This window comes from Benincasa hispida, chromosome 8 (genome assembly GCF_009727055.1).
Source record: "Benincasa hispida cultivar B227 chromosome 8, ASM972705v1, whole genome shotgun sequence".
In the NCBI taxonomy this organism is placed as follows: Eukaryota; Viridiplantae; Streptophyta; class Magnoliopsida; order Cucurbitales; family Cucurbitaceae; genus Benincasa; species Benincasa hispida.
In genome coordinates this window covers 22,976,636-22,991,150 of record NC_052356.1, presented here as the reverse complement: position 1 = coordinate 22,991,150, position 14,515 = coordinate 22,976,636, and positions in this window count along the sequence as shown.

Genomic DNA, 14,515 nt, shown 5'->3' with positions numbered 1-14,515 from the left:
TTTATGTTGGAAATTGATGGCAGGAATTAATTCCAAATTGGAAAATGAGGGAATTTAAGAAAATAATTGGGAATAGTAGAAGAATAAAATAAAATATATTATTTTATTTTATTTTATTTTATTTAATCCTTTCCTTTTCTTTCTTTTTTTTTTTCCTTTCTCTTTCTCTCTTTTCTTCTCTTTTTCTTTTCTTTCTCTCCCCACTTTCTTCTAGCAGTCACCGAGACCCCCCTCCCTGACCTCTATCTCTCCTGCACCTCTCCACTGCCGACTTTCAGTCGTTGCCCTAGCTGCCAACGCATCGCCCCAGCTAATCGTGTTTCTAGCCATGCCGCGTGAGAGACCCTTCGTCGATCGTTCCGTCTCTCGTCCGTTCTGAAGGAATTCTTATTCAAGAGTACCTACGAGAAGCAGATCTTTCCAATTCATTGTGATAGAATTATCGTATATACATTCAAACATACTTTCATAATGCTAAAGAGATCAAGAAATCATATTAGATCGAGATTTCTTCTTCACAGCAAATCTGAAGCCCAACTGTCTACCTCGAACAATCAACACTCAGACAGAAGGAAACAGAGAAGACAACAACACTCAAAGCCCTCAGTATTCTTGGAGTAAGAATCCAAAGTGTGGGCTTTGTTCGGATTTGGTAGAGGGAAGGAGGAAGAGAGACCGTACACAACGATTAAGCAAGTGGGAGATGCGATCGTCTATCGCATAGACAAGATGCTTGATCGTTTAGGTGAAGTATACGATCGTGTAGGAAAAGTAAGCGATCGTCTAAACGATCATGTAGGAAAAGGTAAACGATCGTGTAGGAAAAGAGTGAGCGATCGTCCGAACAATCGTGTAGGAAAAACTAAGCGGTCGTCTATACGATCATTTAGTAAATGTCGGGAGCTAAACGATCATTTAGATATAGCGCGCGACGGTGTAATCGGATGCGATCACTTAGCAATATCGTATATGTAAGCGATCATGCAGTCACTATCGTATAGGCACTAATTATCTAAACAATGACACTATCTTTTCACAATATCCATACACTCCGAGATCAACACACTGTCTGCTATTTATAATGCACTCATCTGTTATTTAGAACGAAGAGGCGCCTTCCCATTTCCTTTATAACCGTCCAATGAATGTGATTTTATCATATTCATAACATATAATTAATATCATATATTAATTATAATATTTTTCTCTACTAGATATAAATCACATTTATATCAAATTTCCTCCAAATTAATGTATCTCATACATAAAATTAATTATATCATATTTAATTAACTTGTTCAATTATATCATATATAATCGAACTCCCTTTTGTCAATTTAATCATTTCAAACTGATCCAAAAACTGATTCTCAACTTATATCCAAGCTACTAAAGGGACCTTAAGGACCTATACCTCGAAGCTCCAATGGTATGTGAATAGTTAAATAAACTCTTTAATCACGATATCCACCATCCGTTAACTGCCAGGTATTCCACTAAAGACCGGCAGTTGAACTCTTTTTGCAATAGATATATTTCTATGTCCATTGGATATAACCAATCATCAGTACAATGACCCTTCACAGATGCTCGTAATTACAGTAGGCCAATTTACCATTTTGCCCCTGTAATTACATCTTTCTCCTTGAGTACCACTGATCCCTCTAATGAACAATACAACATAGTCCTAATATGTGTGAACATCTTTCAGGCCATGAGAAGGTGTGTGGCGCCATATCTGTCTCTTATACACATCTAGATGTGTATAAGAGACAGGCCCTTAAGGGAGCTATCTATCTACTTACCCCTGCCTCAGGGAAGGAGTGAATTCCATCTTGTGAAGCTGAGTTCTCAGCTCCCAAATCAGATGAATCCCCAAAATGGTAGGTTTGAGTCGGCATTTTGGCCACGCGCACCCACGCAAATCAAAGGACCGCTCTCAATGGCAGAAGTTCCCGACTCACTCAAGATTGAGGTCATGTTACCTATGGTCATCCTAGTGAAGTGAAGTCTCAGTCATGAACGGTGTTATATAATGAGACGTTAACACTTTGTGGTTAGGTCTTATACAAACTCTTTGTATAGGACGCCCCCCTCGCATGTCCCCTACACGAATGATCAGGATCAGAACATCTATGACAAGTCACAACACTTGTGACCATTCCACAAAGCTGGCCACATCCATAGCGTTACCAGGATAAGGTTTCCCTCCTATATCCATATACTACAAACCATTTTGGTTATCACTCAAGACATGATCCACTTGTATGTCACCACATACATGCTTAAGTTACATACAGATAACCAGGGATATTAAGTTTATTGGTTCGTGGTAAAATGAAAAATATCTAAATGTGCAAAGTCAAGTAGTGAAGTAAATATCATTTATATTATACATCACAAGTGTTCGTACAAAGTTGTTTACAAACTACTGGACACGAGACTTTAGGGCACAAACCTCAACACGTTCTACCCACGTCAGTGTCGTCCGCTTCAGCACCACAACCGGATCTTCAAGCCACGATAGATCTGGTAGCCGCGCGTAAGTCCCCGCTTCCTCGTGCCTCACCAAACCCAGATCCGTCCAGCCACCGCTTCCTCACGCCTCGCCAGACCCAGATCCGCTGTCGGCCGCTTCCAGTCACGTCCGTCCAGGCGCTGCCTGGCTCTTCGCCATCTTTGTTCCGTCGGATCTGTTCTAGGTAAGGTTGTGGCAGTTCGATTTGATCTCTTAGCCATTAACATTGGATTTCGTCATTTTGATTCACCATTGTTGGGTTTTTTTTATTTGAAGTTGAGTTTTAGCAAACTTTGGAAATTAGAGGGAGCATCGTCAAGGGAAGTTGGAAGTGATCTTCATTCTTTGGGTAAGTTTTTGGATATTTTGGACTTAGATCTGAAGTTTCGCAGTTATGGTTTGAACTGAAATTGTTTGAGTTGTTTTCGTTGTTAGAGCCACTACTTCGGGTTGTGTTATAGTTTGGCGGTCTAATTTTGTTATCTGTAGAGTTTCGATTGAGGTAAGTAATCTTACTACTGAAACTGCCCTAGTGCCCGACAATGATAATTATGATTTATTAAGGATTATTAGTTAGCATGATATTTATGTCTACCCCATTAACTAAGGTTTAAAATGACTGAAGCCAGATATTGATAAATATGATTTACTGAGGATATATTGATAGTTTGATGTTTATGTATGCCTTGCTGATATGAGAGTTTAAAAGACTAGTTGCGCATAAAGATGTTTGAATACTAGTATGATTTGAGTATATTACTTTTTTATTGAAGATCCTGCTAAATCTGAGAATGATGAGATGCATACATATGTTGCAGAGCTATGATGAAGAAATTTATATGTGTGTTATAGAACCATGATGATAAGATGTATATGTATGTTATGAGACTAGGATGACGAGAGGTATATGTATATTGTAGAATCATGATGATGAGATGTATATGTATGTTATAGAACCATGTTGTGATACTTGAGATGTTGAGATTGTGATAGTGTCCTCACTGATTAATTAGATGCCCACCAGATTGTGTTTCCTTCAGGATTCACCAGATATTGTGTTTCCTTCGGGAGTCACCAGATATTGTGTTTCCTTCGGGATTCACCAGATTGTGTTTCCTTCGAGATTCACCAGAGGTAGTGGGCAAACTTAACTATAGTAGGATAGAAATAAGTTTTTCATGTATGTATGTGTCCCAGGAGGACTAGAGCAGTTTATATGTTCCACCAGAGGTAGGCATCTAGATGACATAGATACCTAGCCTGACCCTAGTAGTGACGTTACTTACTGAGTATTTTATACTCATCCTTTCTCATGTTGTTGTTTTAGGTGAAGGTAGAGATGCACCGGCGATTGACAAGCAGAATTCGTGATCGAGCCACTGGGACTAGTTTTATGCTTCCGCTCATGATGTTTAGATTTCTTTCATGTTTTTCCACTTTTAGTCTTCATGTTTGAAACTTACTGATTAGTATTTATTTCCAAACTTTTACAGATTTCTAGCCTCATTAAATTTCTAGTTATGATTTATGGGTACCTTGTTATTTGACTTTTATTTAGATTTAATGAAAATCTTTTATTTGACTTATTTATTTAGCATTTATTTCGCTATGAAAATGTATTATTTTCAATTTTATGTATGCATGTGTATAGTAACGGCCTAGCTCGACTCCTAGGGAGTCGAGTCGTTATAGTTATGCTCAGTTACCTCAATTCTTTTGGGAGTATGCAGTACAGACTATAGTATATATTCTAAACATTGTTCCTTCAAAAAGTGTTTAAAAAACACCATATGAATTATTGAAAGGATGCAAAATTAGTTTACGTCATTTCCATATCTCGGGTTGTCCAACACACGTGTTGGTACAAAATCCTAAGAAATTAGAAACACGTACGAAGTTATGCCTTTTTGTGGGATACCCTAAAGAAACAAAAGAAGGACTATTCTATGATCCCCAAGAAGACAAAGTGTTTGTATCAACAAATGCTACATTCTTGGAAGAAAATCATATTTAAAGTCATCAACCTCGCAGTAAACTAATATTATAAGAAATGACCAAAGATACTATAGAAATATCAACAAGAGTTGTTGATCAAGTTGGTCCATCAACAACTATTGTTGCCCCATAAAGTCCTTCTCAAGAGTTGAGTATGCCTCGACATAGTGGAAGGGTTATTCAGTAACCTAAACGCTATGTGCGTTTAACAGAAACTAAAAAATGATGATGGTTTAGAGGAACCATTAACATTTAAAAAGGCAATGGAAGATGTTGATAAGGAACAATGGATAAAATCCATGGATGTTCAAATGGAGTCAACGTACTTCAATTATGTCTGGGAACTTGTAGATCAACCACATGGAGTCAAACCTATAGGTTGCAAATGGATCTACAAAAGAAAACGAGACCAAACTGGCAAGGTGCAAACCTACAAAGCCAGATTTGTGGCAAAAAGTTTTACCCAAAGAGAAGGGGTTGATTATGAAGAAACCTTTTCTCATGTTGCCATGATAAAATCTATAAGAATACTTTTATCCATTGCCACATATTTGACTATGAAATATGGCAAATGGATGTCAGGACAACTTTTCTGAATGGCCATCTTGATGAAAGTATTTTTATGTCTCAACCAGAAGGGACAGGAACAGAAAGTCTATAAGCTTAAACGATCCATTTATGGGTTAAAGCAAGTTTCAAGATCCTGGAATATAAGATTTGATACTGCGATCAAATCTTTTGGCTTTGAACAGAATGTTGACAAACCTTGTGTTTACAAGAAAATAGTCAATAAGACTATAGCATTCTTAGTACTTTATGTTGATGATATCTTGCTCATTGGGAATTAGACAAGCTTCCTCCTTACTGACATAAAGAGATGGTTAGCAACACAATTCCAAATGAAAGATTTGGGTGATGCTCAATATGTTTTAAGGATACAAATTTTTCGAAATCGAAAGAATAGAACCCTAACACTATCTCAAGTATTTTATATTGACAAGATGTTGTCAAGATATAATATGCAAAATTCCAAAAAATGTATATGTTGCCTTTTAGACATGGAATTCATTTGTCAAAGGAACAGTGTCCTAAGACACCTCAAGATGTTGAGGAAATGAAAACAATTCCATATGCATCTATAGTTGGGAGTTTGATGTACGCAATGTTATGTACACGTCCTGACATATGCTTTGCAGTTGGAATCATCAACAGGTTCCAATCCAATCCAGGACACAGTCATTGGACTGCTGTAAAAAACATGCTCAAGTACCTAAGGAGAACGAAGGACTATATGCTTGTGTATAATAAGAATTTGATCCTTACTGGATACACTGATTCTGATTTCTTGACTAACGTAGATTCAAGGAAATCTACTTCAGGATCAAATTTCACTCTCAATGAAGGAGCTATAGTTTAGAGAAACATTAAACAAAGTTGTATCGCTGACTCCACAATGGAAGCAGAATATGTAGTTGCATGTGAAGCCGCTAAAGAAGCAGTATGGCTACACAAATTCTTCGTTGACTTGGAAGTAGTTCCAGATATGCACCTATCCATTACACTGTATTGTGACAATAGTGGTGTTGTTGCCAACTCGAAAGAACCAAGGAGTCAAATGTGGAAAATATATTGAGAGAAATACCATCTCATCAGAGAGATAGTACACCGAGGAGACATGATCGTCACAAAGATAGCCTCTGAAGACAACCTTACTGATCCATTTACGAAGGCCCTCTCGGCTAACGTGTTCAAGGGTCACCTAGTTGGACTAGGACTCCGAGCAACGTAATCTAAGGTAAGTGGGAGAATATCTATGGTATTAGTGATGCCCTAGTTTATGTATTTTTCCTCTATGTTTCTCAACATTGTATTGTATATATTTATTCTCACTGGAGTTTTAGTCCAAGTGGAAGATTGTTTGGAATGTCCTAGAACTCGCAGTTCGTAAATTTTGTGTTAAACATTCTATTTATCAATAAAATATTATTGAGTATTTTATTCAATAAAGTTATTGATATTGCATTCTATTATGAAAATCCAATAAAAAAATCCATGGCTATAGTATGAATACTTTAACTTTATGTGGTGACATAAACAGGATCAAGTTATAGTATATAGCTTAAATGGTCTATAAATATATAAATGAAGTTGGGTATTTCATCTTGATAACACTATTGGATGCGGCTCATTTTGTATACTGATATAAATGATGTGATCCACAAATTATTCATGTAGAGATATGTGAGTGGGGGCATCCTATGCAATGAGTTGGCATAAGACTGGACCTCGAAATAGTCACTTTTCTTTATAATGACTGTTTACTGTTAAAACTGACTATTTCAAACTAAAATGACCTAGGATAACACGATCTTAATCCTGAGCTAACTATGAACTCCTGTTTATTTCGGGATTATCCTTTGATCTACATAGGTGAGAGTAGTCCAATAACACTACTAAATAAGCCTCCCATTTTAAGGATAAGACCGGGTAGATAGTTGGGGACATAGCTATGCAAGATGAAATTCACTTCTATCCGACTTAGGGTTTGCAGATAGGTTGTTCTCTTAAGTGTTGATGCCTAGTCTTGAACAATAGGGCTCTGCCCTCTCTTGGTAGAGAGAGATATGATTTATAATAGGTATTATAAATCAATTGTGCAATAGAGGGTCAATGGGAGCTTAAGGTGCAAGATACATTTACAGTGGTAAAACAGTAATTTTGACCAATTGTAAATATGAACGACCTGTGAAGGATCAACTTACTGATTATGGTCTAAATGGACAAAAATATATCTACAGTGAGAAAAGTGCAACTATCAAACTATAGTGGTGTGCCTTGTAGTTAACGTATGGTAATTAATTCAGTTTAAAGCATTTAACTTATTAATTGCAAATTGTTGGAGCTCATGATATATAGGTCTGTTAGGTCCCTCTACTAGCTCATAAATTGGAATAACAAATCGAGTATTAATTTGATGAATTTTGGAATTAGGGTTATGAATTTGAAATGTTCAAATTCAATTTTTAGGGTTTTCAATTTATTGTATTTGATACAATTAAAAAACGTTTAAATTAGTTGAGATTAGATGAAATTGGAGAATCAATTAATATTTAAATTATGACTTAAATATGAAATTGAATTATATTGGTGGAATTTGTATTTTATTAATTTAATACTAAGATATTAAATTAATAAATTTTAATTAAAAGGTTTAATTTAAAAATTGAAATTAGTTTTATTAAATATTAATTTTGAATTAATTATATAAAACTAATTATTAAATAAAATAGTTTTATTTAATTATAAAATCAATTTTAGTTTTAAAATTGAAATTGATTTTAGGGTTAGTGGATTTTTCCAATTTTTTTGGGAAAATCCACTAACCATTTCTTGGGTGGTTTGTCACCCAATTCCACCTCCAAATTGTAATCAGCTCCAAGTAGGAGCTGCCCTCCATGCAAGTCACTCTCCCTGCATGAGAACATGTTATATAACGAGTCTTCATGCATGGATTTAAGATAGATTTTGCTGGAAAATTTGTCTGAAGTGCTGCTGAAACAAAAACCCTCACAAACCCACAAAAATTCCTCTCCAATTCAGCTAGATTTGAGTGTTTCCACCACATATTCCTTCTTGAGCTTTGTAGAGAAGATCTTGGTGGTGGTCTTGTTGAAGTTTCAAGCTCAATCTTGGAGTATTACTACTGAATTCGTGGATTAAGTCTTCAAAGGTAATGTTTGTTTCAAACCCTCTATGAATTTCACTTGAATAACATGTTTAAAACTCAAATTAAGAGTAGTTAGAGTACTTATTGATTCTGATTTATTCTGTTGCATGTTATATTACTCCTTCACAGAGGCTGTGACTAGAGATCATTCCTTAGTCAAGATGAAATTTAGGTCATCAACCACGAAAATAGTTTCAAGTAAAATTTTCCATGTTGTATAATCATCTTTGGTCAACTTTAAAGCGACTAATATTAAAAGAATTGTACTTAACATATTGTTATGGTGGTTCTGGACCTAAAGGTAAAATGTTCTTAAGAAGCTCAACCAATGTTTGAACATCTAGGAAGGTGAAGCCCAATGCAATGCACAAATTTCAATGAAAATACCAAAAGATGATGTGGGAATGAGCCGAAGCCCATTCCAATCGCCTCGACTTTGAGCTACGTGTTTGGTTCGTGGTTGATTCCACTTGTGTCGAATGGTCCAATACAACCTTTAGGATGGCTTGAAGTCCATTCCAAGTGCCTTGGCCTTGACTTGCTCGTTTGGCTCACGGTTGATTCCACTCATGTCAATGAAGGAATAGAATTCCTTGAGGAAGCGTATGAACATCGTGCATTTGACAATCAATTCAGAAAACATGAAATACAAAGAAGAAAATAACATAGATAAACATCCACTTGAGCATTCTACTTAGAGATGAATGAGAGATAATGAGGAACTTACCATTGAGACTCCTCTTCTTGGTGTTTCCTTTCCAAGTCACAAACAATCTCCAACTCCTTGAACCAAAAAATGGTACTTTTTCTAAAGGTTTTTTCTTCTTCAATGTGAAAGATATGGAGAAGAGGAGTTATAACCCCCTTTTTCCGACGCCTAATAACTCCCAAAGGGGAGTTACTATTGATATTATATTTATTAATTTAATATATATATACACAAATAAATTAATAATATTAATTAATTAACAAGTAAATATATAATTTCATGTGAATCATATTTAAATGATATTTCCTCACATAACCTATAATTTTAATATGAATCTTATTCATATTAGTTTTAATCTATAGTATTTATATGAATCGCATTCATATAAACAATCAAATATATTACTCTTATATAGTATTATAAATCATATTAATTTGAATCTTATTTAATATTTAACTCTTTTATTAATTATGAATCTTATTCATAATTAGCTACAAAGTATTAATATACTTTATACTTTATATTAATCACATTAATATAAAACTTCCCTTCAATCATTTGAACAATTCAAATTATTCCAAAATCATTTATTTCTTGTTTTATCCTTAGTGAGCTAGCAAAGGGACTTAATGGACCTATAGATTAGAAGCTCCAATGATACGAGATAACTAATTAAACTCTTTAATTAATTAACCAACAATCATTGACTGTCGATCACTCCACTAAAGGGCGACAGCTGCACTCTTCGCACTGTAGATATATTTCTGTGTCCACGGATAACCAATCAACAGTAAGTCGACCCTTCACGAGTTGCTCATAACTACAGTTGGGCCAAATTACCGTTTTACCTCTGTAGTTACATCTAACTTCTTAAGTATCACTGGTCCCTCTAATGAATAATTAGTTATAGTCCAACTATAAACTAGATTCCTCTCTAGCCAATGAGAAGGTAAGGGCCCTCATTGTTGAAGTCCCGGAATCAGCTCTTAAGGGAGAAATTCATCTTTTTACTCTAAAATCGGGAAGGAGTCAATTTCATCTTGTGTAGCTATGTTTTTAGCTCCCTACGCAGATAAATTCCCAAAATGGTAGGCATACTGAGTTGACGTATCTGACTGCTTTCACCTATACAAATCAAAGGATTGCCCTCATAGACAGAGTTCATAACTCACAGAATTAAAGTCAAGTTACCTATGGTCATCAATTGAAATGTTAATCTCTTCAAGTAACAGTGTTATAAAGAGATTAATCATTTTGCAATCCAGTCATAAACAAACTCTTTGTATAGGATACCCCTACTCACATGTTTTTATATGAACAATTAAGATCAAATTGATTGTAACACTTTACAACAATTGTAACATTTACAAAGTATATCATATTTGTTACTTAAACATGATGCACATGTATGTCAACCACATACATGTTTAAGTTACATAAAATAACATTAAATCTTAGTTTATTAAAATGAGTTAATACACAAATAAAATAACTTTTATTTTATTAACAAAATTTTGTTTATACAAGTTTACAAACTACGAGAACAAAGAGATTTAAGACACTGATCTCAATAGTTGAATGGCTTAATAAAACCCTCAGAATGAGTCAAATCGCATTCAAAGTGCCTCGACCTCGATTAGCCAAAGCTGAGTTGGGTCGTTCAACCCACAGTCAGTTCCTTACGTGCTAGACAGTCCAATAAACCCAAATATTTCTCCTAGATAGATTGAGAAACGCAATCCTAAAAGGATTCGGTTATAATAATCTATAGAAATGCCATGAGGGCTCTATGAAAGGTGAATTTTCTCTAATCACCGTTTAATTTGGTTTTAAGCTTGAACTTCTTCTAACTTAAGTATTGGAGCACATGTGGCAACTACTTGTGTGAAGATATAATTCGATCCTTTTGTTTTGCAGACTAATCTTCTTCTTCGTTCAAATAAATTTATCGTTGTTGCCCACTAAAGGAGAGACTAAACCTTGATAATATTTTAGCATCAACATAAAATAATCATGTTTTAAAACTCTTAGTCAAGGAACACATACATATGCACATGAATTCTTGTGGTCTTTATTATAAAATTTAAATATAGTCTTTTTAGCATGTAATAAATAAATCATTATTTATTTTTATTTTAATTACCATCAACTTTAGAAGCATTTGGACTAAGGAGTTGAGAAATATGGAGTTTGGGAAGTAGGGAATTGTGAACTCCATTCCTTATTTGGCCCAATGAGTGTCACTACTTAAAAATACCAATTTTATACTTATTAGTTCCTTACACTATGGATCCCAAGACTTCACAACTCCATGGAGTTGTGAAGTCTTGGGATGATCCCATAAGAAGTAGAAACTATAACAATTTTTATTTTTCATATTTTCATATATCGTTCTTTTCCTAAACCAAATTATTCTATATTGTACGATATGAAACAAATTTTTTGTTAATAACTATTTGAATAGTTGCAACTATTGGAAGAGAATGATAAGAGAGGATTTCATGAAAAAAATGAAAAAAATTGAGATTTAGATAGTAAGACTAAGATTCATCATTCTCTCATAACTAAATATTTTTTTAAGGTTGTTTCAATCTCCTTAAAATTTATGAAAATGTTTAATACAATATAGTTTTAAAATTTTAAATTATATTTATTTTTGAAAAAAATAAATACGATATATTTAAAATTTTAATTTGAAAACTAATCTTTTTTTTTTGGAATCTAGAAATCTCGATTTCTTAATTGTTTTGAAATTTTTATTCCAATTTTTAAGTGAAAATTCATGATTTTTATGCATACGTTTAGAATTTAAGTCTCCAAACTTTTCTTTTATATAAATCTACTTGATTTACTTTCAAAGTTGTCTCTTTCAAAGGTCTTGTATTTTTTTTTTTTTTAATTTTAGTTATATGATTTTTTTCTTAATTAGGAACCTAATCACACACTATAATTTTGTTCATTTATAAATACATTTCACTCATACGTGAAAGGAAAAACATGTTCAATGTGCAACCACCACTATCCGAATCACATCCCTTGGCATCAATTTCATCAATTGATGCTTATCAAACACATAAACACTTGCGTCCCGCTAGGACCAATTTCACATATTCGACATAAAACTTTAATTTTGAAATATAAAAATGTACTCTTATGAATTAAAATTAGAATGGTCACCTTTATTGTATTTTAAATAGGCATTACACTTGAAAAGGTTCATTTACTCGACAAAGGGTAATATATAATTTTATTAAAAATATAAGGGCAAAATGGGTACCCAAAAATTATCTCCCTTTATATCCCTTCTTATATATACTATTTAGAGGGCTTCATGATGCACATAGTTTAAAATCCTTAGAACATAAATTTTTAAATAAATATATTTTTTGGTTAAATGGTCTTGAGTAAAACTTTAACAACGATATACATTTGAGATTTTTTTTTTATTATAAAACCATGTTGTATCTATTAGAATATTTTTTAGATTTAGAGATTTGATTTTCGTGTGGATTTTTTTCAATTAAAAAAATTAACAATTCGAAACAAAAAAACTAATAATCAACTTTTAAATTTTTTTTATTGACATTTTTTACTTTTTCAATGTATTAACAATAAAAACTAAATTCAAATGAAAGGAGCAAAACATCTGTGAAATATAAATTTAAAATAATATAAATATATATTAGAAAAAATTGTTAAATTATACTTAGGGATGTTTTCAAATATAGGAAGATAAGCTAACTTATTTTCAAGTACTACTGGTAGATTTTTATCAATACCTATTATTGTTTGTCAGTAATATGTTGTTTTTTTTATGCCCTAAAACTCATAGATAAAAAATGTAAATAATTGATCGATAGAGAGTTATCGATGCTATTTAATAAGTGTTATTGATTGCATTGTATTTTGTTTTGTCTTAATAACCTTACATCCAATAAACTAACATTACAGGTTGTCTTATGAGTCTTGAACTATATGTGGAGATATATAGGGATCAATGTTCAAGATACAGCCTAAAGGGTTTATAGTATAGAAATAAGGATGAGTACCTTATCCTAGTGACACTATGGATACGACCCACTTTGTATTTGATACAAACGCAATGATCCAACGCGTTCGGGTAGGTAACATGCGAGTGGGGTATCCTATGCAATGAGTTTGCATAAAACCAGACCCTGAAATAGTAAACACTAGATGTAACTCCGTTGACTAGTTAGGTTCCTATTCCAAAGAAACTCTATTCAAGTCTCGGAGACACCACTTAAAAGGACACTCATCTACTTACTCTGAAAATGGGAATGAGTGAATTCTATTTTGTATTATTATGTTCCCATCCTAAAGAGATTTTTTTTTAAAATTAAATCTTTGGTAGGTTGAAAACAATGTCTTCATCACCTTCTACAAATAAAGATTCTCCAAGACCAATTCCAAGTCCAATCCCAAATCCAACTCCAAATTTAGCCCATGCTTCTCGAATGATGATAAATTGAATGTTGATGAATGTGTTATTCTTGGTGAGGATATTGAGAAGGGATCTTTAAAGAGGAGATTGACATTGGTTGTTTGGAACCATTTTAAGAAACAAAAAATAGATGGAGTAGACATGACAGTTTGCAATTATTGCAAACGAAAATTAGGAGGTGAAAATAAAAATTGAACCAAACATTTGCCTGACCATATTAAGATATGTCATACAAAGGACAAAAGGACATATGACAATCTCTATCGAAGACGATAATCCCTATCAAAGATGATAGAGGCTTTGATGTGCACTCAACATTGGATTGCAACTGAAGTTTTGACAGGTTAGTTTGTTTATTTTGTTTTACCTCTTTTTAGCATTTAATATATTAATAAATATTTTCTTTTATTACAAATATGTGACAATATAAGGTACTAGTACGAGAAAAGAAATGGTTAAACATTTAACAACTTTTTTAAAAGATGCAGGCGTTTCTGATGAAGATGGCGTGATGACTAAGATGTGCTCAAGGATTAACATTATTTTCTTATGATACTTTTTATTTTTTGTGGTCTAGTTTTTTGTTGTTGTGACATTATTTGTTAATTACATTTTAAATGTAGGAATGAATAATACTCACAACTAAGGATGGGATGATGCCAAGATAAGAGAAAGATTTGAATGTGAAGTCATCGGTGAAGAGAGAAAGACGAACAATTTATATATTTTAAATGTAAGACATGTCTTTAATTGACTCCTTATTCAAACTTTATTTAATTTTAAGTTGTAAACTTATTTAATGGATTTGTGAGCTTTTAAATTGTGTTTATTTCATAGATTAGTCTATTATATTTTGTTTATTTTTTGTGGACTAGTCAAATTTTAAGTAAAATCACTTGAATTAAAAAAATGAGGAATCCGATAAACTTATTTAATGGATGTATGAGTTTCTAAATTGTGTTTATTTCATAGATTAGTTACTAAGTTTTGTTTATTTTTTATGGACTAATCAAATTTTAAATAAATTCACTTGAACTAAAAAAAATGGGGAATCCCTGCGGGGAAACGGGGAATGGAGCCATGTGAGGACCCCGTTTCCGGAAT